Source organism: Cnephaeus nilssonii, assembly GCF_951640355.1.
Source record: "Cnephaeus nilssonii genome assembly, chromosome: 17".
Taxonomy (NCBI): Eukaryota; Metazoa; Chordata; class Mammalia; order Chiroptera; family Vespertilionidae; genus Cnephaeus; species Cnephaeus nilssonii.
The window spans coordinates 57,751,426-57,775,621 of NC_137088.1; the positions used below are offsets into that span (position 1 = coordinate 57,751,426).

General features: G+C 51.7%; 1 protein-coding gene across 9 annotated transcripts in view; it reads right to left on the reverse strand.

The window, feature by feature from the left end:
* The window catches only part of FOXP1 (forkhead box P1), a 559,948-nt gene that overhangs the window by 535,142 nt on the left and 610 nt on the right, over positions 1-24,196 (reverse strand). For 7 of the 9 annotated variants that reach the window (XM_079795272.1, XM_079795273.1, XM_079795271.1 and 4 more), the window contains exon 2: positions 22,525-22,717. The gene's annotated coding sequence lies outside the window, so the exon portion shown is untranslated. Of the gene's footprint in view, positions 1-22,524; positions 22,870-24,196 lie in introns of those variants that run through there. The other 2 variants (XM_079795270.1, XM_079795268.1) reach the window with 2 other exon arrangements.

The following is a 24,196-nucleotide window of genomic DNA, read 5'->3' on the forward strand; positions in this document are numbered from 1 at the left end:
ATAAAAAGATGGAGGACATAACAGTGGGGGAAATTACCCCCAAAATAATAAAATATTTAAAGGGGAATTTTTTGAAAAACACACACATTAAAATCCATAATATAAAGAGATATCTTCCAAATCAGTAACAGTGATTTAGAAACTCAGTGCATGATACAGACAGGTGCATCGCAAAAGCACACAAGAGCCAAAGGCAGCCAGCGGAGAGCGCAGGGCCGGAGGTGACAGGAGGAAGCCCAAGGCCTGGCACAAAGAGGAGCGCGCCCGGACTCCTCGCCAGCTCTCACCTACAGCTGTCCGCCGGGAAGAGGGGGTGGTTTGCTCCACGTGGCCTTAGTGCAATGAGGTAGAAACTGCCATAACTTCCTATGGAAAACAAAGTGGTGGCACAGCCAAGACCAGGTCAACGTTCCCCACCCTTTCATCTAGAAACAACTTAAATGCGCCCTATGGAAACGAGAGGTGCAAGTGTCTGCACCAGAACGTTCAGCGCGGCACTGCTTCCAGCACCAAAGGACGGGCACAGGGAGACAGCCAGCGGCTCCTTAAACAAGTCCTGGCACAGAGCGGACTGGAGCCATCTCTGAAACGCACACTCGCGGAAACTGTATAATGATGCACAAAACGTTCATGAGGTGACGCTGAGTGAGAACAAGAAGGAACCGAGACTGTCTGATCTCACCTGCATGTGTTTGTTCATGTAAATGGATAAAAGGTTAGATTTAAATACACTAAAAATATTAATATAAACTTTTCTTATGGCTGAGGAATATACTAGGAAGTTTTACAAAATCACAATTCTCAAATTTGGGCATCTCACAAAGGTACCTTTCTGAACAAATAATTGTGGAATCACTAGCTTATCACAATGGATGATGAAGGAGAAAGTAAATTAATAGTTTGTATGTTGGGAGGAAATAACTAAATATTGGCATGCCTCCATATGATTTTCTACATTTCAAATAGTCAACTTATAACTTCCCCCTCCAAAAAAAGAATCTGATTTTTAAAAATAAAAGTTCTGTTATGTCCTGAAATTATTGCATACAGCACAAGATGCCCACCCTTCTCGCAGGCCCTGAAAGCTAGGGGCAGAGCCGAGCTTCGGAAGCTGAAGGCGCCCCTGCGTGGCTGGCTGTGCTGCCAGGCTGCGCAGAGGCAGCTCCCGGCTGGCCAGCCCGGCGGCCGCCAGCAGCTCCAGCTGAGCAGGAAGGGAGATGACCACGTTTGGTGCCAATCCTGCCTCACGTTCTGCTCTACCACTTCCTGTTCACAACGAAAGGTCTGACGAAGCAGGGCCCTTCCCACTTCACGGACAATGCACTTGCCCATGCTCCTCCCTGAGCCTGGAAAGTCTGCATCCCACACCCACACTGTCTCCTTGGAAACCTGAATTTCTTTAAGGCAAAGCAAGATTGGCATTCCTAACTGGGTTCCCACCCGCCCTTCTCACCTTCCCCTGCAGGGAACCTTGTCTGATTCAGACTCGCACCCTCTCCCACAGGACCCACAGCTCAGGGAGCTGGCTCCACCCCTTCCCCCGAGGTGACCCTCAACAGGATCTGATTGGTTTGCCAACCCAGGCTAAGCCAACCAAGGAATGGCATCTGTCTGGTCCAGGGAATGGGCAACTCAGGGCAGGACAGCAGAGAGGAAGTTGGCTGGGAGGCTGCTGAGAAGGCAGCTGTAAGAGATGGCCACTGGACAGAGAGCCTCTCTCTTCCCCGGATGTGGCCTCAGGGACTACTGCTGCCATTTTGCCTTCAGGGCAACGACAGGGAATCACTGAGAACTAAAGCACTGGCTTCCGCTTGGCCTGGATGCCACCCTACCGCTGAACTTGTTAAATGAGCTACTAACATTCTCTTGGTGTTTAAGCCAGTTTGAGTGCGGATTTCAGTAACGAGGCAATGAAATCTTCCTAACTGGTTGGCCAACAACTGCTGCTGTAATCAGGCAGACAGTAGGTCTTATTCTTCTCAAAACAGAACCGTGATTTTCCCCTTTGGGAATCACAGCTCTTCCATTCTTGGTTCCCATGGTCTGGGTGACCCCACCCCACTCTATGGTCCAGGGTAGGCGATGAAACAAGAATGGCCAATCAGAGCATTGGCTCCCATTGGCTAGAGGGGGGTTACATCACCTGGTGAGAGACCTAGGTAAGCCTCCTGGTAGAGTTATGGGGAAAGAAACACTGATCCGTTGGAGATGCTTATGTGGTAGCCATTTTCCACAACAAGGCATGACATGGCTGAGGACAGGGAGTCAGTGAAAGAGCCAGTCTCTGTTGAGCACGTGGTTCCATCGGTGCCCAAAGCTGACCACCAGACTGTTCAGTTGTAAGAGCCATTAAATGGTCTTCTGTTCCTTAAACTGGGAATAGTTTCTATTCCAAGCACTCCCATCATATCCTGTGTCACCGCGCACAGCAGCTACGTGTCTGACCCCCACAGACAGTGAGCTTCCGTAATAATCTTTATGTTCCTCACTCTTCTATCTTTCACACCTGGAAAAGAGCCTGGCTCGTACCAGTAGGGTTAGTACTTGAAGCAAATCATTAAAACCCATCCAGGCTTGGTTTCCCAATTTAAAAAAATAAGATGGTTAATCACAAAGACAGGTAACAACAAGTGTTGGGGAGGATGTGGAGAAATTAGAACCCTCATACATTGCCAGTGGGAATGTAAAATTGTGTAGCTCCTTTGAAGAACAGCCTGGCAGTTCTTCAAAAGGTTAAACAAAGAAGGTACCATATGATACAGCTAGGTATATACCCAGGAGAACTGAAAACACATGTCAACACAAAGACTTGTATATGAATATTCACAGCAGTCTTAATCATAAAAGCCAAACGTGAAACAAGTGTTCATCAGTGGATGAATGGATAAACAAAATGAAGTATACCTGTACAATGAAATATGACTCAGCTATAAAAAATGAATGAGATACTGAGGCATGCTATACCATGGGTACACCTAAAGAAACGTCACACTGTGTAAAAGAAGGCAGACACAAACAACCACACATTGTACTGTTCCATTTATGTAAAACGTCCAGAATAGACAAATCTATAGAAACAAAAATTAGGTTGAGTGTTTTCCCGGTGGAATATGGGATTTCTTTTGTGGGAGGTAAAAATGTTCCAAAATTGATTGTGGTGATGGTTATAAAACTATGTGAATATACTAAAAACCACAAGTCAGTACACTGTAAATTGGTGAATATATATATACACATATACACGCACACACACATATATATACATATGTACATGTATGTACTAGTATGTTACATCTAAATAAAGTTGTTACAAAAAAAGAAAAACACAAGCCAGTTGAGTAAGATGGTGGCCAAGGTCCTCTGCCCCATGACCTGCCATGACTCTCTCTGTTCCGTTAGATGAGACAGGATGCCCAGCTCTGTGGTTCTGGGCAAGCTCTCAAGCTCTCTCACAGAGTTTTCTCATCTGTGAAATGGAGAGGAAAGTACTTCCCCATAAAGCTGTATGAGGACAAAATAAATGTCAGGTAGACACCACTGCAACAGTCCCTGCCGCAATAGCATCTTTAAGCTCCAGCTGTTGAGCCCTTTGCTGACTAGCCCTTACATGTGGCCCCAGGCACAGTCCCTGCAAATCAAACTCAATCCCGTGCGGCTGCCTCGTCGAGCACCGCATGTGCTGTGCCAAGTAGCCAGTACTTGCTAACCTAGGGAGCCACACAGATGTATTCCCACTTAAGTTTCATTTTTGCCTTCTCCTGGGGGACAGACCAAGAAAGAATGAGAAAGCAAGTAAGTTATAGCAAGTAGCAAGGAAACGTCTTTCATCTTCCACTTGAAACCAAGGCCTGATACCCAACTGCTACAAACCATTTCCATGTGTCTCCATCCTCGATGAAGAGGAAAAGGGGCCAAATGTTCCGGCCTGATGATAGGAGTTTGGGTTTAAAACCAAGACTCTCACACCAAGTCTGAGTTTTGGGTGTCTGCCCCGAACTGTCAAGAAATGGAAGGATTTGAAAGCATTCTTCCCGAGTCCTCTCTGTGGTTGTTTCTGCCCAGACAGAGAAGGGCTAATGGCCCCATTAGGGGCGTAACCAGGGCAGCCACAGTCGCACCTTTGACTAATTGAGGGCCCCTGTGTTCCAGATTCTGTCCAATTCTAAGAGAATTACATGTGTTAACTAATTATCACCACCAGCTTTATGTGGTACATACTATCATACCATGTTGTGGGTAAAAAAAAAATGAACTGTGGGTAAGAAAATTAAACTGAAATGTTTAATAACTTGTCCAAGGTCACGTGGCTCATAAACGACAAGGCTGGAGATCTGAGCCCCACTGTGTGATCCAGTGGACCACGCTCTGTGTGTTTGGTTAGATTCTCGACAAGGCACAATGAAGCCACTGCCTCCACACCCTAGAATAATTGGAGATAATAGTATCTACCTTATTATATTGAAGGTTATGAATGCGCTAGACACTGGTGTTACCATGAATTATCACCATGTCATCCCTAACAGGTGCATATTATCATCACTAGTCCATGCTACAGAAGAGCACTCTGAGCTGAGAAACCGCCTCAAGATGGCCACCATTCTGAGGCCACGGAGCCTGCATCTTGTTCTGTCTGGTCCCAAGACCATGCATGCCAGTAACGGGATAATCTGGTGTTTCTATTGGCGAAGTTGGGCTTTCCTGTGGTCTTCTTCAAATTGGAAGTTGAACAGTGACTTATGGACCCCACAGATATGTGATCTGACTCTTGGACCCAATGCTTTGTCTTTATTTCTCCTTCTTTTATTTGCTATGCCTTCCTCCTCAAGGAATCCCTCCCCCTTCCAAATCCCATCCCAGCCTTCGGGAGCCACAGGAAGAGAAAAATTGTGCCTCTGGCAAGTGCCTCTTTGGGGGAAAATATGGGATGTGAGTGGAGTGAGGTTGGGGAAATGGAGAAGCTAGGCTGGTCATGTGAAATGAGTGGAAACAAACCCGGGAGGAGTGTGAGTGTGAGTGTGTGTGACTATGAGAGTGTAATGTGTGTGTGTGTGTGTGTGTGTGTGTGTGTGTGTGTGTGTGAATGTGACCAGGCAGTGGCTAGGAAGCATCAAGCTAAACAAGAAGAAACAAAGTCCCAGCCAAGTGGAAGACTGGAGGAGAGACATAGGGTGCTGGGGTTAGGCAAATTACTTGAGATGCTCTCTTACCCAAAACAGGAAACGGACGGACGTCCTGCAGACAGGTACTGGCCCCCTCTGGGCCCGGGCAGGAAGTGCCCATGGTGTGGCTCCTCCAGGATGGAGGAGCTCCGGTCAGCGGGAGTCTCGGAGCACCGCAGGTGAAGACAGCATGTGGCCAAGGACAGCGCTCTCCCTCCCACAGGCGAGGCAACCCCGGTCCCTCCCTAAACACTCCGGGCAAAGAACCACCTTAGGCCTGAAAGATAACACTTTCTTTAGATATAACCACTGGACAATCTGAAAATTCTAACATTTGAAAAACTTGGTATACTAGCCTGGGGCTTCAGTTTACAAATTTTCCTGTCAAAACACGGAGCAATCTGTGCCGTCTAAAACCCAGAGTGGCCTTTTTAACTCCAGAGACACGGCGCCAATTCATTAAAGATACCGTCTCCGCAGCCAAGAGGTGTGGCCTCTAAGACCAGGTGAAATGCCTACAGGCAAGCGGCACCTGCTCCCCGAGCCCTGGACCCGCGAGGATGTGCGCTGGCACCGTCTCCTCCCCGCCCTCCTCGGGGGGCAGAGGCGCTGCTGCGGCACGTGGGACGCCGCGGTGCCAGGCGATCAGCAAAGTGATAGCGCCTGTATGTTAGACCTGCTTGGCACGATTTGAATGAGGCTCCCTCGACCGCTTAAGGTTTCACTTCCTGTTACCTGCACCTGCACAAATTTCAGAAGCAAATCTAACATCCAACGTAACCATAATGCAGAAGCTTATTCAAAAGTGAAGAGACAAAACCAAAGCCATCAGCAGAAACCCGGGACACAAGGTAATGAGCCTGGTTCCGGCTCGTCCCACACCTGTGGGTACACCTCCTTCTGTTTCTTCAGTGATCTTTGGGAATTCTGCACCCTTTTCCATCTTAGCCATGCCATGTGACTTTTAACCAACACAGATAGGATAATCATAACCATAAGCGCTAACCTGTATAAAGTTCCTTCCTGCCCTGACCAGTTTGGCTCACTGGATAGAGCGTCAGTCTGCGGACTGAAGGGTCCCAGGTTCGATTCCGGTCAAGGGCATGTACCTTGGTTGCGGGCACATCCCCAGTGGGGGATGTGCAGGAGGCAGCTGACTGGTGTTTTTCTCTCATCGATGTTTCTAGCTCTCTATCCCTCCCCCTTCCTCTCTGTAAAAAATCAATAAAATATATATATTTTTTAAAAGTTCCTTCCTATACATGCCAGGTACCTGTGTCACATTCTACATGGGTTATCTCATGTAACCCACAGAATGCATGGGTGAGGTAATTTTTTTATTATGTCCTTTTATATACACAGGCATATTTATGGAAGATGAAAGTAAATTAGAAAGGTTCATAGGCTTTAGACCACCCAGCAAGTCTGCCAAACTCCAGAGCCCCCACCCTTAACCACCAAAGCCACGTGTGCCCAGCCCCCTGGCCGTGGGTCAGGACTCAGGCACACCCTCCTCGGTGCCAGCTGCCTGGCCCGTGCCCTCAGCATTAAGAAGGCTCTACCTCTACAGTTCAGTGGCTTGTGCGGCCCTGGCTCCGTGGTCAGAGCATCGGCCTGCACGCTGAAGGGCGGCGGGTTCAACCCACAGTCTGCATGCGTGCGGGAGGCAGCATGGATGCTTCTCTCTTCCTCTCTCTCTCCCTCCCTCGCTCCCCCTCCATCCAACAACAGAAAAGGGCTTTTGCAGTGTGTGTTTTCTCATTTTACAAGTGGGAACGCATGTTTCAGTGAAGGAGAAAAGTCCTTGGGTGCCGTGTGGAGAGGATGAACACTGAAAAGAAGGGAGCAAGGCAATCACATCATCAGGGCTTGAGCACCCCCATGGGCAGCCCCCTCGGACGGACGGAGACTCGGTAAGAAGACTGAAAAGCGGGGACTCCTGGGCTCCTGGCGCCGTTCAGCATGGCGCGAGGGCAGCCTGCCCGGGGTGCCCAGGGCCCCGCAGACACTAAGCAATCCCTCATCAGTGCCTTTACCACACACTTTTAGCCAGATGTTTTACTTTGTACTTTACCAACTCGTGGCATAAAATTCATTGTGTAAAAGAGAGTCTTCAACAAATAGTGTACACATATGGGCGGGGGGGTAAATAGACCCTAAAAAGAAATTCAAACCAAGAACGGCTCAGGCTGACGTCTGCCTCGGCCTAAGGGGGAGCGAGGCCAGGTGTGCGGCGCCGAGGCGCGGACAGGCGGCCCTCCCTGCGCCGGGGCTGCCTCGGCAGCGTCAGGGTCCACACGGACTGGCACCCCCGGCAGGAACGGCGCTGTGCCTACAGGGACCGCATCTGCTCCGGGGCAGCCCCGAGTCAGTAATAAAGGGCGGAGCCAGATGAATCCCGTAAGTGTGTGGACGAAGACCTCGGTGAACACTGACACCTGGGTGTGAATCACGCCGTGTACACACCCTCCTACGTGTCCAAAGCAGCTGCAGGTCTGGGAAGTCCTGCTCCTGGCCCAAGCGCGATGCTGGGTCAGTCACACAGGGAGGGAAGAGGAACCAGCGGGGACCAGTAAGCACACAGTGCGTGCGTGAGTGAGCCAGGACTGCGGCGGCCCGCCTAGTCACTGAGCACGTGCAGGCGGTGAATTCCACGCCCTCACCGGCGCGGGAAGAGCAGCACGGAGGCAGCTAAATGGACGGGAGCGCCCCGAAGCCAGGCCAGGGTCACTGGGGGAATCAGAGTGGCCAACGCGTGGACCCCCTTCCCGGCCTGCCAAGCACCCCCGACGGGGAAAGAGACACCCAGCGTGCGCGTGGAGTACAGGCTAATCACTCCTTCGCAAACGGTGAGCTGTCCTGAGCGGCTGTCCTTCCCCCAGGAATGCAACACCCGCGGGGAAAACAGCACAGACCCGTGCGCACAGCAAATCCAAGCGGCTGCAGGCCCTGCGCCGCCTCCTCTAACCCGCTGACCAGCTGAAACCCATCCCCGGGGCCTCCAGGGAGAGACCGCGGAGGCTGTGAACAGGCAATGCTACAGGCAATCTAGTAAACAGCTAGACAGTCACTCCTGTAATACAGTCGTCCTTTCAGCGATCCATACCAGACGGGGGGTGGGGGGGGATGCTCTCCGAGGCTCTGGCACACCTGATGCAGCCCACATTTGGCCAGAGACACGAGAGGCCCCTCCCCTGCTGGCCTCTGGGTGCTCCTGGTAAACCCAACAACAGCCCCCCGAAAACACGCCCACCTGCTCCCCAGCTCAGAGCCCGTCCCTTCAGACAGTACCCGCCCAGGGAGTGAGTCGGGAACAGCCACTGCGCTGGACAGAAGGGAAGGAGAGGCTACGAGAAAATGTGGAGAAAGTTAGATGAAGCAAGAAAGCCTAGAGGTAGGTGTTTTCATCTTCCCAACATTCACCATCAAATGTTCTGAAGAGACAGAAGGGAGTGAACTGCCAAGACCCTGTCCCCATGAAACACAAATGCAGGTGACAGGGATCCACACAGCAGCCCCACGGTCAGGTGTCCCCACGGTCAGGTGTCCCCACGGTCAGGTGTCCCAGGGCCGCCGCGGTGCTCAGTGCTCTTCACACACCACTCATTCCCGCCTCCCACCAACCCCACCAGGCCCATCACTGCCCCCAACGTAACCTCAAAGACTCTGCCCCTGGCTGGGGAGGCCGGGCTACTAAGGGCAGAGCATCGGGCCCTTTAACAGGAGAGAACAAAAGCTCCTGGCCAGGGCGAGCGGTTCCTGAACGAGCCAATGCTGGTACCTCCGGTGCCGCACGTCCATCTTTCCTGCAAACCCTGCTGAGCCCGCGTGGAGAGCTCACTTTCTCCTCGCCAGCGGGACGCCCCCCCAGTGCAGAGGCACAACCCCCCATGCGATGGTGTTTGCCCCTGAGGACAGGGCGTCACCTTGGGATCCTGCGGCAGGAAGCGCAGAGCCACTCTCTGAGACTGCTTTCAGGGTTAGGCCCAGCGGGTCCCTTCCAGAAGGAAATCATGGCAGGGGACAATAAGGACCAGTGACAGTGACACAGTGGCCAGACCCTGGGAGAAGGGCTAGAGAAGAACAGAGAGGAGAGCGTGAACAGGGCTCGCTTCCCTCTAAGGACTTTGCAACAAACCTGTTGAGAACGCCCAGTCCAGAGGATGGCCGATATGCTGCACCCAATCCCTATCTTACAACCCCGGAAGAGAAATGCACTTTAAACGTTTGCAGCCCAGCCTGGATTCGTAACAGCGAGCCGTAGGCGGGCCAGCCACCAGGCCTGTCCCAGCCCACCCTCCTCCTGGGTTGCAAGGGCAACGCCACCGGCGACACGGCCTCTGCGGCAGGCCCTACCCACGGCTCACTGTCCTCCTGCGGCCGTCTGTCCTACCCACGGCTCACTGTCCTCCTGCGGCCGTCTGTCCTACCCACGGCTCACTGTCCTCCTGCGGCCGTCTGTCCTACCCACGGCTCACTGTCCTCCTGCGGCCGTCTGTCCTACCCACGGCTCACTGTCCTCCTGCGGCCGTCTGTCCTACCCACGGCTCACTGTCCTCCTGCGGCCGTCTGTCCTACCCACGGCTCACTGTCCTCCTGCGGCCATCTCAGAAGTCCTCCTTCTCTACAAGGCACCGAGCGTTTCACTCTGCACTGGGCCCCGCAAGCTGCACAGCCAGTTGGCTCCCACTTTTTGTTTGTACTTTTCCTTGAATTTTCAAACTGGAGCATCCCAGTTGGACTTGACTTCAACTTTGTTACAGATAACTGTTTTCATGAGCTATTTACACCCCACGTGACTTGGCTTGGCTGTCCCAGATCCTCAAAACTTGACATTCACTCAGCGAGCAGGCATTTCTTCACCTCGCCCCGACACGTGCTCCAACCTGCAAACCAAACTGTGCGCGTACGACTGTCCGAGCCCAGGGAAAAGCAGGCACCGATGTCACTAGTGGATCGATGGAGGAAGGATGGGCCAGGTGTGATGTCAATCTCGGGGGCTGTGAAAGTCAGCGCCCTCACTAAAACTCTGCTCTAGACCCTTCACCTGGTTCCCCTTCATTCACAGTGAAGTGTACGCCTCCCAGGCATGACACACACAGGAGTATGCACACAGGCACAACCCGTGTCCTGAGGAAAACCTGCAGCTCCAGAGGCCCATCAGGTCCTGGGCCCACAGGTTACAGCATCCGAGACGGCCTGGTCCTTCTGGTGCTGCCTCACACAGCCTCCCCACTACCCACATCCCCAGTGGACTGGGACGTTGGCTACAACTGAAGAACCTGCAGGGACACACCAGGATGATCACTGTTCACGGTGGGAGCTGTGCATCCTGAGTCTGGACACATGTGTAATGGCACACTATCAGCCACTACAGTGTCGCACGGAGTGGTTTCCCTGCCCCCAAAGTCCTCGGTGCTCCCTCCCTCCTCTCCTCAACCCCTGGTCTCCTTCCTGCCCCCAGTTCTGCCTTTTCCAGGCCGTCACAGAGCTGGGATCACAGTGGGCAGCCTTTCCAGGTTGGTTTCTGTCCCTCAGCCGTGCATCGAAGGCTCCTCGTGTCTTCTCCTGGCCGGCCCACACGTTTCTTTTCAGGGCTGAATACTACTCCAATGGCTGCACATACCACAGCTAGCATTTACCCACCACTTACTGAAGAACACGTTTTGGCAACAATGAATAAAGCTGCTATAAACACTCCAATTTCTGGGTGAACGTAAGATTTCAGCTCCTTTGGGTACATATCAATGACTGTGATGCTGGATCGTTTGCTCAGAGTATGTTTGGTGTAAAAGAAACCACCAAATCATCTTCCCAAGTGGCTCTACTGTTTGGCAGTGCCACTAGCGATGAATGAGAGGCTATTATTCTTTTAAATCCTCAGCCGAGGATATTTTTCCACTGATTTTAGAGAGAGTGGAAGAGAGAGGGAAAGACAGAGAGAAACATTCATGTGAGAGAAACACATCGACTGGCTGCTTCCTGCACGAGCCCTGACCAGGGCCCGGGCCAGGGCAGAGCCTGCGACCGAGGTACGTGCTCTTGACCAGAATCGAACCCGGGGCCCTTCGGTACCCAGGCTGGCGCTCTATCCACTGAGCCACACCGGCTAGGGCAATGAGAGGCTGTTTTTTAAAACATTATTTCTGAGCTACTCCTTGTGAGACTCTTCCCTACCCCAGCGGGAAGGGTACTGCCCATGGCACCGGACGTCAGGAGCCGCGCCCGCCTTCCCCGCTCCTCAGCCCCACGCGTGCGCTCAGGCTGCGAGCAGTTTCCCACCTGGGAGGGAGGCTGGTGGAGAGCCAGGCGGTGGCCACCCAGGATCTGAATTACGCACAGGTGTTCGAAAACACGGAGGATCCGGCGTAATTAAGAGCATTAAGCAATCAGCTCAGCCGAGGAGGAGCTGGAGGAAAGAAGAGCAGTTTGGGCAGCGCTTTGGGAAGTAAATTCCACAGCCTTTCACCACGTTGAAATCTTGGCCTTGGACACACATAACAATGAGCCTGCCTGGTCTGCGCTCCCCGCGGACGTCAGCCAGATCGCAGAGGTGACCCAATTGGCCTGCCGTACGGAGGAGCCACTGCTGGGACGGCAGGTGGCATTGCTGCGAGCCAACGAGCTTGCACGGCAGCGGGCAGGAGGCTGGCAGCGCTCGCTGGTGCCCGCCAGGTGGGGTCTGCCTTGGAGAATGATGTCTGCAATGCATTCTTTAATAATGCCACGGTGGCCTTCGGTCTGATTTTCTTCTCTTACAGACTCCAATCATGCTCTCTGAATGTCTGTAGAACACAGCTACCCCGGCCTCCTCTCTGCCCTCCGGCCGGGAGCCCGCCCTCAGCGACCCCGAGGCACCGGGGTGTTTCACGAGGCTCCGGGGCCTAGGAAAGGGCCATTACAGGTGTACTGCTCTCAAGGTAACCGCCGCTGAGCATCACTTCCTTTGTTCCGAGAAACCCAATTAAAAAATGAACGCCACTGCTTAACGGCAACGCTACTCTCCTGGTCCTGAGTCACACCGTCCTCCGCCCCGTCACACCATTACACCGTCACACCGTCCTCCGCCCTGTCTCACTGTCCTCCGCCCCATCACACCGTCCTCCGCCCCATCACACCATCACACCGTCACACCGTCCTCCGCCCCCGTCACACCGTCCTCCGCCCCGTCACACCGTCACACCGTCCTCCGCCCCCATCACACCGTCACACCGTCCTCCGCCCCCGTCACACCGTCCTCCGCCCCGTCACACCGTCACACCGTCCTCCGCCCCCATCACACCGTCACACCGTCCTCCGCCCCCGTCACACCGTCCTCCGCCCCGTCACACCATCACACCGTCCTCCGCCCCCGTCACACCGTCACACTGTCCTCCGCCCCGTCACACCGTCCTCCGCCCCGTCACACTGTCCTCCGCCCCGTCACACCGTCCTCCACCTCGGGAACAGTCCGCCTTCGGGCTCCCTTTCTCCCACATCTCCAGCCATTCTTGCTGTTACTGAGGAGCTGACACCCCCAATAAAACAGCAGCACAAACACCCACGTTGTCCAGGAGGGAAGTTTCCCAACCTTCCCTGTCTGTTCAAGGGAAACATTTCTACCCCCGGGCCTGCCGGCCACACTAACATGCCTATCTTTCCTCCTAAAACACAAGATTTCGTTTTACTCTGCAACGAGCCTGACTAAATGGAAATTGTGTGCATCAGAATTAAATATGTTCCACCTGCTCAGAATGCACCCTAACACTGAACGACAGAAGCCCGCTGCCGGCGCGGCCGGAGCCCGTGGGCCACCGGCTCAGGGAGAGCGCCAGGGCCGTGGCTGGGAGCGGAGCGCGCTGTTGGGAACACATCCCGACTCTCACCAGAGCACACCTTCATTTACATGGACTTCTTACCGCAGAGACGCCCGTCCTTTAACGCACAGCCATCGCTCCGCACTGACGAGCAAGGTGCCGCACCAGGGCCGGGACCAGAAGTGTGAGGCTGCGCGTCAAACATCGCCCTCCACCTGCTGCCTGCGGACTGGCCGTCAGGTGCTAAGCCACGCCGGCGGGTGGGAAAGAAAACGCTAGGTCCCTTCAAATGAACGCGTTGCCTGTTTTGTTGTTTTTCTTGAATGTAAGAGATCAGCCACTTGCTATATTATTTTTTCAAATCAAATTCCCTAGTAAATGTTTGCTTTTGTTTAAAGTCCCCCTGCCCCCCCCACACACACACACACACAAAACCCACTGGCAAATGAGCAAGTTATGAAGTTTGAGTCGGGACTGGTAATTTCATATTAACCCTAAAGTTTCAATATAGGTACTGCGGGAGGCGCTGGGTGTTAAGTTCAGATGTAAAGAACTTGTCTTGCGTTAATATGCAGCACTTCCAAAGGTTCGCATGGGAAAATGAATGAACTACAGCTGAAATGTATCCACATGGGTGAATTTCACTAACTACTGACCCAAAAAAAGCAAGTTATTGAAGAACATATACAGTGGGGTACCATCAATATACTGGTAAGTCCTCAACATGCAAAACAAACCCTGTATTTGGGGGAATACATGCTTATATATTAAGAGCCTAAAGAATCTGGGGACGACAAACAGCCAGCAGAGAGCAGAGGTGGCCTCCGGGGCGTGGCCGGTGAGATGGGGGGTGGGGGGGGCTGCCGCCTGCACGGAAAGGGCCTCCTGATGCTGAGCTGCAGGGCATGCGCTCGCTGAGCTGTTCTGTGCTCCTTTCTGGTGGGGTAGGCTCCATAATGAAAGTGGGAAGATAAACACACGTAGTTTTAAGATAAATAGCTTTGTAAAGATCTGCCAGATTTCTCTCCTCAAAAGTTGCTCTCAACTCAGAGATCAAAGAGCTTGAGGCCAGGGCATCCCATTTTCTTCAACAGCTGCTCTGGTTACGAGACTAACCCTGCTTCCCTGTTATAGAGCCCGTTTCCAAAGTGCTCTTTTCTACCTCAAAGAACGTTCAAATCCCCCATCCCCACGCCCCCCCCCCCCCCCCCCCGTCCACTCTCTGCTCTGAAAAGGCATGTCTGACAGGGAAGCTCTCCAGTTAGGAAAAGGGACTGTCCTCTGAATAGAAACAAGCAAACAAACAAAAAACACAGAAAGGAAATCACTCTTTAAGTATCTTTTTAATTTTGAGTCGACTCGAATACAGGCACAGGAAGGAGCTAGAAGCACACCTTCTGTGTGATTCTGGAACAAAGGAGTGGAGGAGAAAGGTCCATTTTTGACAGATGGGGAGCTTATTCCACCACGCCCGCCCTCCCCGCCCCGCCGGGAGCGGAGGACCTGGAGCCAGTCGCCGTGAGGACCTGAGACAAAGGGGGAAGGCTGCGGACTTGCTCCCACAAGCACAAGAATTTGTTGCGAGCTTACGGCAGCTACAGCGCGCTTACTGTCAACACGCGGCACGGCAGCAAAGCCATCGTTTAGAAAATTAGACGAGCACGTTTAAGCGGCTGAGCCTTCCTAAACCCCGAGAAGGCATGCAACACAGCAGGTCTGCAGAACACGCCGGGGAGGGCAGCCAGGAGCGCCCGGCCGAGCAGCCTCCCACCTAACACACTGTGTTCTCCGCGATCGCTGCGGCTGCACGTGGACAGCGAGGTTTTTTAAGAAGCCCTGCCTGCTTTCTCAAAGTCCAACTAGCTTCTTTCCAAATAATTAAATGCAGCCAATTTTATATTAGAAAATGTCTGCAATACATCACTAAAAAGGTTCTGACGTTGATTCCCTAGCAATAAGTCAGTTAATTACTTAACCTTTCTTAATGAAATGATTAGCATCCTTCGGACAAGCAAGGCGGCGGACACAGCGCCTGCTGCAGGCGACAGCACCTAGGGCCAGGGCCAGCGCCTGGTTCCGGTCAGTTCCATCCCGTCTGCTATAGAAACCCTTTCTTCAAGGACACCGACACCCTAGTTTTAAACTTGACCACCAGAGATTATTTTTAAAAGTGCTCGGGGTCTGAGCAGAAATTAATGAACTTTGTATTATAGGAATATTACAAATGCCACCTTTCAAACCTAGAGCCACAACAACTGAAGTTCTCGACCTAAAAACCACTGACCCCTTTTGGATCCATTAAAATCAAGCCACACCCAAAGACAGAGAACTTTTTAAAAATTTAGGTGAGGGCATTTTGGACAAATGCTTTATCACTGGGTTACTTCAAAAGGCACGTTACTAATACAGATGAAAAATGTCTGTACAGCTTTTGTGAAATAACTCTTTTGATCTCAGTGGTTAGATCTTTAGCTAAAGCCCTGAATATTTAAACAAGCCTCCCTTGCAATTTATCCTCCTTCATCTCGTAATCTTGTTGGATGCATTCTTCCTAGGGTCCTGCTTTCTTTACTTGTGTGGCATTGCTGGCTAAGCTATTCCCATCAATATACCTGCAGGCCCCATCACATACAATGAGAGTGAACTTCCCAAGATGCCTAGGAAAATTCAAATACTAGAGCCAGCAGGGTTAGGCTAATGAGTAAACAGTTCAGATTTTAAAATTAAGATGAAATACTCAGAGAAAAAACAATTCCCAAAAGCCCTTCGACACTAATTGGTAACTAGGACAGGACAACACCCACTGGGAATAAGAACACCAGCGAGGAAATGCCTGGTGTTGGTGACAATCGCCGACGCTCCAGGCCGTCCCGCCCTGGGCGGTGCGAGGCAGCTGCTTCTGCTGGTGGCTGTCTCTCCAGGCCCTTCACTCTGGACAGGGACCTCCTCCTCTCAGGGTTCCTGAGGCCCCAGCAGTGAGGTCAGACCCTTCGGAAGGCCTTCGCCAACTCTGACCATGGAGCAGTCCAGACCCCCTTAGGTGGGCGTAGAACCAGGTGGGGCTGGTTCAAAATGCAAAGCCCATCCAGCCCCTCAGCAGCAGCGTGCCCCCCGAGCCCCAATGCCTGCTTACACTTCAAAACCACGGGTTTGGGCCCGGCCGGCGTGGCTCAGTGGTTGAGCGTAGACATATGAACCAAGTAGGTGATCACGGTTCGATTCCAGGTCAGGGCACATGCCCAGGTTTTATGCTCGATCCCCAGTGAGGGGTGTGCAGGAAGTAGCCAATTAGTGATTCTCATCATTGATATTTCTCTCTCTCTCTCCTCTCTCTCTTTCTCTCTCTCTCTCTCTCTCTCTCTCTCTCTCTCTCTCTCCCCCCCCTCTCCCTCTCCCTCTCTCTCCCTTCCTCTCTTAAACCAATAAAAAATATTAACAAATAAAACCACAGGCTTTGATTCCCAATAGAAAGTCAAGCACATTACAAATAATACAGACCCCAACGTAAGACAAAGAATCAATCAGTAAAACCCAGGCGAGGACAAAGATTTCAGTCCCAGAATCTCCAGCAGCATAACGCACGTGGTCCATGGGTCTCTGCTTAGTGTGTGTCAGACTTATCGGGGGAGTTTGCTAACAACGCACATTCTCACATCAGCCCGCAAAAACTCTGACCCAGGAATCCAGGAATCTGTATTTTAATAAATCTCTTGACAACAATGATCTGGAAGCAGGTGAGCAAGGGACCGCCCTTCGCTGAAGTAGGACCAAGTGCCAAGATGCCTGCACTGCACACCCGGGACCATCGTTGCCTCTGGGCTCGCCTGCCCCAGGAGAGGAGGCGGCACCCCACCGGTCCCACCTCAGGGGAGCAGCCCTGGGACAGGAGCACCTCCAGCAGAGCTTACAGCACTCTCCCCGCAAGAGCTGAGGTCAAGATCCGGGCAGCACCCAGGGCATCTGTGAAACGGGCAATCACACAGCACCTGTGCCCTGAGGTCACCACGCTCCAAGACATACCTTCACCTGCCACCCTAACCCACAGACAGGGAACCTGGAGCAGATCAAGTCACGTGACGAACCAACTGCTAAGCTGGAAGAAAAAGCAACCTCAAGAATTCAGATTTTTAGTTTCATGCTAGAAATATTAGCTAAAAATCAGAGAATCTGGCAAAATGTGGGTGTCACCCTGTCTGACTACTATTGAATAAATATGTACCCAAATATAAAATTCAAGAAAAAACCGTGGTCCTACCCTAAGTGACCAATAATGCCATGCTCAGACCCATCTCTTCCCCTCAGGGAGCTGTCCTCTAACCCCCTCGCTTCTTCGCTCCTGATACCCCCAAACTGCTGAAATGAAACAGAATGACAGGAGCTTCCCAGTCAGCGGCCCCTCCCGGCCGGTCAGCTGTTTGTCTGAACCGGCCGCAGGAGAGGAATACACCCATCAGAGCTAAACAGTAAACAAAACACTTGAACACAATTTTCTATGTATCCATGTTCCTTTTCGAAAGAAAACTGTTTTATTAAAAATGTGATTTGGAAAGGAAGTGCAATTAGCTCTGCACAGGCACTGCCGAGATGTTCCCGGACACGGGGACATATGTAAATATTTCGTAGTATCAGTTCCGTTTGAGTAGACCCGTCAAGATATTTACAGGCCTTGACAGTACTTCTGTCTTTAATTAATTTTTTGCCCAGATACTTCCATGTAATTTAAATAGATTATTAGTTGTCAGGAGCTGACATAAATTTTGTTTACGATTTAGTTACTTTAAGCACTCGAACTGAAGAAATCAGTTTGACCCGGTGACAGGGTGCTTCCAGCATCAGGATGCGACCCGGAGGCTCCCCTGCCGCCATACCGCCCAGGACCTTACATCGCTGCAACTTCACTGCAAACATCAAGGCACTAACCTGAGCCCCTCCCCCACATTATTTTAAAACAAAATGCGTTGGGGAGGGTCATAAGGAAAAGCCCATCTACACTTGTTCACCTACAGGTTCTTTCTTCAGGCAGCTCACTCCCCAGCGGCTGGCCAGCGGGACAATGTCCCCACACTAAGTCCCGTAGCCTAACTGCTGAACCAACACCTGTGTGCACAGGGCCGGGCAGATATTAAAACCAGTGTCAGGAGGTTTCAAGCAGGAAAGCAAGCCTTGCGGAGACCCCCGCGGACCCCAGGGCTGGGCAACCGGGACCAGGACAAGGACACACACAGCTCCCGGCACAACCTTCCGGTGATGGGAGCTGGCTTCTGAAGAAGGCCTGACAAGCCTCGGTACCACGGGCTGTAATTAATAAGAATAATTCACTGCAAACAAAGAACACTGTCTAACTGTCCTTCCCGGCTGCCATGCAATTTACCCCACTGCACTTCCTCTTTCCAGAATACCAGCCTCGCAGCCTTAAGAGTAAGAGCATTATATGGGATGCAAAACCGAAGCACTTCTTGAAATCAAGCGCTCCTTACAACATGTATTTTTAGATTGGCGACACAGCCAAATCTGCTTAATTTCCATTAACCACGTCGTCACATGCACAGCGAAATAAACTGCAGATCCCAGGGGAGGGAGAGAAAACCACGGTCGCGCACGGGTCCCGGCCTGGCCAGGCTCTCCCGCTGCAGAAACCCTCTCAGCGCACGCATGGCCTGCTGGTGTGCCCGTTTTGGGCACCGCTAGCCTTTATTCATGCAAGTGCCATGGAAGAGAAACACTTCTTTTAAAAATCGGCTTAAGAGGGCTCCTTGGGTCGCACACATAGAACAGAGTGGCCTGTAGCCAGTGAGACGTCACAAGGAAGACCACGTAGGACTGCACGCGCTAACTGGCAGCTACCTGGCCGGCTGGCTGCCTCAGGACCCTGCGGGTCACCTGGTGGGATTGCTACCACCAGCTACAGAAAGAAACAATTCCCGCAAACCGCGAGCCTGTGCTCGGCCCTGCAGACAGTTCACTGTCTACTCAGCAGATGCTTCTCTGAAGGTTGTTTTCTTTAGAAAACAAACCCTACTTGCCTTAGACCTTTATAATCTCCAGGTTTAAAAAACCTAATTTTTTTTTTTTAAAAAAGGACAATACTGTTGACTTAGCTAAAACGGCATTTACTATAACTGAATTCTATAAAAGGAAAAGGCCCTAAGCAAAAAAAATAAAAAATAATAAATCACAAATACCACCTGTGCAAATCTAGCTCTGATCTGGACACCTTTCTCAGCCACAGAGAAACAGCTCATGCTCAGTGCCTGGGAGTTGCAATTAGACCGCAGTAATTTAAGCTCATCCGCAGAGCAAAGGGCACGGGAGCGCTCTGGAGGCCTTCCTCCTACTTAATACTCTCCAGTCAGGGGTTAAATGAGTTTCTTTAATGTAAGTACCTTAACGTAACTGAGTCATAAACAAAATTTATACTATTTTCTGACAGCCTGCAATCTATTTAAATTTTATTAACGTGTGCCTAAAATTATTTTTCAAAGACAGAACCCTCGCAAAGCCCTGTAAATATTCCTGGCATCCCTACTGAACTGTAATTGGTGCGATAACTCCCAACATTGTCTGAATACACATACCTTTTGGTGATGCTAAATCTTACAAGGTAACATTTCAAAACTGAATTTGAGTTTTAAAGTAAAAAATAAAAACCAAATACACAGCACAATAAGATAGGGTTCCAAAGAAGTTGTCACATCTGCTCTGTTCTCCCTTCTCTTTCTTAATGTTGGCATTGGATGTGCTGTGGTATAAATACGTTTATTTAGGAAATATCACAATTCTTCTGTTAATTTAAACAACTGCTGAAAAAGATATACCCTTCAATAGAGCCTGAGAATGTAAATATACAAGGTCAGGGATACAGTTTCAAGAGAAGCAAGGAAAAAACTTAGTGACAGAAAACTATGCCTGGTTCAGTATTAACCTTGTTAATTTCTGTTATTGTTGGTACAAATGATTTAACTAGAGAATATTTACAGCTTTTAAAAAAAATACATATTGCAGAAAATTGCCTAATAGCATCCATGTGCACATTTAACTCGCATTGTTTAATTACACAATAAAAGGTATACCCAATAAAACTACAGACTTTGAAACATGTTGGCCACAATGGTTATGAAACTCTGACTTATAAAAAAACAAAGTGCTTCTATGTGATCGACATTTGTTATTTAAAAATGAAATTCTTAAATGACAACTATTGTTATTCTTCTGTATGTGTTTACTTGTCCTATTTCCTACTTTGCTCTATTTAGTTTAAAATGACATTTAATTTGGGGAGAGTTTTTAGCAAAAAAAAAAAAAAAAAAAAGGTTACACAGCTTATATGCCAAAATTTAAATATAAATACAAAATCTTACAGACATCTTCAGCAATATCACCCTCTTAATTTAAGACAGTTAATTTGAATACTCAATGTTTCTTTCATTATACTTTGACAAGCCTGTGAAAACAAAATGCTAAAGTAATTACTGTTACTACTCCCTTTAAAAATGTAAAGCAGTTAAATTTTTCTAGAAAACAAGCAAGGACAAGTTACAGAGAACTTATATAAAAGTAGCAACCTCGTTCTGCTGAATGCCACTGTAAAAAAAAGAGGTCTGTCTAATCTGCAGACCCATCCCTCCTGCATCTTTAAATTCCAACAGTGGGCCGACACAGAACATCATCACCAGGTTTTTGTGTGTTGTTGTTTGTTTGTTTGTTTGTTTGTTTGTTTTGAACTGCACATCAGATTTAAACCCCCATTTACAAAACCCTGGCTTCCCTGACAAGGCAGATCTTCTCACCTTGCTGTGAGAAACGTTATCTAACTCTCCGGAAGGAGCCTAATGTTAGGGAGAAGAATTCCACCGCACACTTCTGGGTAGCAAGATAGCCTCCAAAGACTTATATTCTTATAATACCTTTTTGAGTGCTTTCTGTCCAGAAACAAGAATGCATTAAAAAATGGTAACCTGTTTAGGAAGTCGGCATTCATAAAGAACTCAAATGCTGCCTGAGAGAACCTAAGTCTGTCCTTCCACGTGAGCGTCCGCTTGCACAGCAAAGATCAGCATCTGCAATGGCCCGTTTCTGCATTAGTAAGTACACAGCGTGGCTGCTTGATCCAATAGTCTAGGGTCCTGGATGCAGAGCTCCTGACAACAACCCAGCGGCAGTCCCGTTTGATCTCGCCTGCTTCCTTAATTTGGGTTGTCAAGGTTCAGCAGTTGGAGGCTGTTTACTTTACTTTCCCCCCCAAAAAAACCCTGATTTTTTCCCCTCTCTCATATTAGCCCAAAGTCTAAGGGGGTGGGGAGTTGGGGTAGCTACGCAGCCAGTGGAAAGATGTTAAACCTTTTTCTCCCCTTTGTGCAGTGAGATTTTTAGCTGACACCTTTTGAATAACTAGTTGAGCTCCATTTTATATTTTTAGTGCTCTTTAATTATTAGACATTTCAAGTAGGAAAATCAGAGAAGAAAAACCCCATTCCAAACCTCTGTAACCGTGAGCCCAGCTTTCTTTTCCTGGATTCAGAGAGATGGGTATTTCCACTTTGAAAATCAAAACTCCAGTGGAATTCTTTACAAGGTTTGATACATTTCTCTCTGGAACTGAAAATTACAGGAACTCCTCTCTCTCGATTATGTTGGTTAACCCTGGGTAGAAAACACCTTAATCCAACAATTTCTCCTCAAATTCCAGTTAAGACATCTCCCCCTTAAATGGATTCTCAGTGGGGGGGAGAAAGGAGGGGAAGGTAAAAATTTTGCAGAGGTTCTTCAATATATTTGCAGCAGTAGAAAATTCTTTTAAATATCCTTTAGATTTTTCTCAACCAGCTATTCTGCAAACCCTAAATCCTAAAGCCCACGGACAACCCAGGGAGAGGGGAAGCTTAGCCGTTTTCCATGTGCGCACACAGGCGCCTTCCAGGGGAGAACACAACGCCCCTCCAGCACTCCTGTGGGAGAGCAGTAACCAAAGGACACCCAACTCAGAAGATACCTGTGACCCGACCCACAGCGACGCCGGCCTCTCCTAAGAGGGCTGGAGAAGCTCAAATGCAACCAAATTAAATGTTTATATTAATTTCACTGCTCAGCCCAAGCCTCACAGAGGAGGGCTGGGGGAGGTGGGTGTTAGGAAGAGGAAGAAATGTTTCATTTTGGGTTGAACAAAAAGAAAATGAATAAAACGAAACGCGTAGGATGAGCCCAGACTAAATCAATACACTTTGTAATCAGCTCGGCCAGGGTATTTGGACACAATGACTTGGAAATAATTGATAGTTATAAGGGGGGAGTAGGGTGAGAAGGGGAGCGAGAGATGTCACCATATTTTATCAGGGCACTTTACACTCCACGCTAAACTTTGATCTCCGGATTTTCGGATTTAAGAAATAAAGGGGAGACAGAGGAAGTCCGGTATTGGGAGATGGGCACATTCCTGGCTCCGGTGCCTACTGCTGCACAGGCTGGCGCTTTGGGCACTGAGAGCCCCCGCGTTCGGCCGGAGCTCAAGGATGTCCCCAGCCCGGCGCTGCTCTGGCATCACGGCCCCAACGCCCGCCGCCGCCTCGACTTACCCGGAGTCCGGGAGGGAGCGGAGCGCCGCCTTCACGCCCGCGGAGGCGCCGGCGGCACCATGGTCCTCGGCGCGCCGCTGCCCCTGGCCGCTGGCTCGCCGCGCGCTCTTCCGCTGGCAAACTTTCGGGTTCTGCCGTCGGCAAGAAACCGGGGCGACACTCAGCAAGTCTTCCCGGCGCAGGTGGTGGGGATCTGAGGGGGGAGGGATGAGTGAGCCGCGGCGAGGCCGAGACCGAGGGCGGCGGGCTCAGAGGACCGCGAGCGCGCGGGGAGAGGCTGTGGCTCCGGGAGTCCCTGCGAGGATCCCAGCCTGGGAGACGGGCCCGGCGGGTCTGAGCGCCACCCGGGACCTCACAAAGTTGCAACAACAAAAAAGGAGGGAGGGAAGGGGTGGGCGCGGGACCCGGTCTCGGCGAGGTTCGGAGTTAGCACTGTTTGTTTAGTCCTCATTCGCAGAGGGCGGGAGCTGCGGAGGGGGTGGGGTGGTCTGCGGGCAGCGTTTTCCAAGCAAACACTCGAGGTGGGAGCTTGCGACTTTGTTTCTGGGCGCGGAGCTCCCCGGCGCCCGCGTGCCACCTCCACTCTCCGGGGACGGGGACGGTGTTCACAACAGGTGGGGAGGGAGGCTCGCCCAGGACCAGAGGAGCAGGAATCAAAGTTTCCGACCCGGCGGTCTCTGGGGAGGAGAGCCGGGGGCGGGGGCCAGAGGGGGCGGAGGCAGCGTGACCGCGACCCTGCGGCCAGGAGCAAACTCCGGCTCCGGCGCCGCCGCCGCGGTCTCCTCCAAAAGCGCACGCCGTCCCGGCTCCCGGCTCCCGGCTCCCGGCTCCCGGCTCCCGGCTCCCGGCTCCCGGCTCCCGGCTCCCCCGAGTCCTCTCTGCCGGACGGGAACGGAGCTCGGGAGGAAGGCGGCGCGCGGGCGGGCGAGGGACGGAGAGCCCTCGGCGGCCGGGACGGGGCGGAGGGACGCGGTGATTCACCCGCGTCTCGGGAGAGATGGGGTTGGAAATCTGCCCCTCCCCGCGCTCCCCACGCTTAAGGGGAGCAAGAAGGGAAAGTGTGTCCGTGTGTGGAGGAGAGGGAACGGGAAACCCGGGCTCGGAGACCCGCTTCGCACCCTGCTCCCACTCGCACGCGCCGTGCTGGCCCCGTCGCGGGAAGGCTGGCTCGGTGGGCCGAGCGCGCGTGGGGTGCGTGTTTAGCTGGGGGGGTGCGTGTTTAGCTGGGGGTGCGGGGGTGTCTGGGTCCGGCCTAAGGGGGACGACGGAGGAACGCCCCTGCCGCCGTTTTCGGAGTTCAGGCGTGCGTGGCACCGGGGACGTCCCCCAGCTCGAGGCCCAAGGCGTGGACATACCCAGTCATCCCGCCGCGGCCCACGGGCACCGAGGGGCACTCCCTCGGGGAGGGAAAAGGGAAAAGTTTGCTCCAGTCCAAACTTTGGTATCCAGAGACCAGCGCGCCCCCTCCCGCCGAAGACCCGACCCAGGACCCCGCGTCCCCCCGCTCCGCCGCCGGCACCCGGACGCCAGACACGGAAAGTTGCCCCGGGCGGCCTGGGCTCGCAGACTTCTCCTCCCGAGCGCACAGCCCGGCGCGAGGGGGCCGGGAGGACGGCGATCCGGCTCCTCGCCGCCCCTCCATCTGACTTATGCAAATGGCCCGAGCGCGGCG